We start from the raw sequence: 982 nt of genomic DNA on the forward strand, positions 1-982 counted from the left end.
TTTTTACTATAAGTGTAGGTTCCGGCAAGTGATCCCTCCTAGCTAGTTTGAAGTGTTGGATTGCTTTCCTCCAAGACTTGGTATGTCCTCATAGATTCGAGGATAAGACTTTTAAGTTCTTTTGTTCATGTAATAGACACTTTTAGTTTTGTTTCGATTGTAAAGGGTTGTGTCCCTACTTATGTTTTGTGATTGTGTCTAAGATGGCCATGTGAGACTTAGACTTCTGCTGTGTGTTTTTAAAGTTGTTTTAATGAAGTTTGAATGTGTGGATGTAAATAAATTTTTCATTCCGCACTATTATCATTATTGAATGCAATGAATGACTATGTGGTTTGTATAAGACCCCTTCGGGGTCGAGTACTCCTTGTTACGACTTGGGAGTGCTCCTGGGTCGTGACACTTAGAGACCGTTTTTCTTGTAGTGAGTCCTCACCAGTTGGATCATTGCAAAACATAAGAATCTGGACTAAAAGCTAAAATTACACTTGTGGAAAGAGTTATTGTAGTTGAAAACATCATTGTAACAACACTTTTGACAACAAAGTAAGGGACTCTTTCTGTCCAAGGAAGAAAACTGAATCGAAGAGCTAGATACTAATACAAGCCTAAACTAAGAAACTTCAACACTACGACAAACAAGGCTACTCCATGAAAGGGAGACTTCACTGATCTTGAAAGACCCAACAACATCAAGCACAAAAATAAGTTAGCAGCTAAAGTGCCAGAAGCCATACTCATACCACATAGAACAGATGACTAGAGAGGCCAGACACAATAACTCCCCTGCGAGTGCCTGGTGATATCCAAATTGCAGTGCAAGAACAAGCACCAAAATGGCAAAGGAATAGTGTGCACAAGGGGAAGGACGAGAGAGTGTTCTATAGATTGAATTAAACTTGAATCTATTATGAATTAAGCAAGTAAATCAATCAGAAGAGTGAATTAAGAAAGAATTTAAACAAGTCATCAAATCATAACA

The sequence above is a fragment of the Solanum tuberosum genome, unplaced genomic scaffold (assembly GCF_000226075.1).
Source record: "Solanum tuberosum cultivar DM 1-3 516 R44 unplaced genomic scaffold, SolTub_3.0 scf00167, whole genome shotgun sequence".
In the NCBI taxonomy this organism is placed as follows: domain Eukaryota; kingdom Viridiplantae; phylum Streptophyta; class Magnoliopsida; order Solanales; family Solanaceae; genus Solanum; species Solanum tuberosum.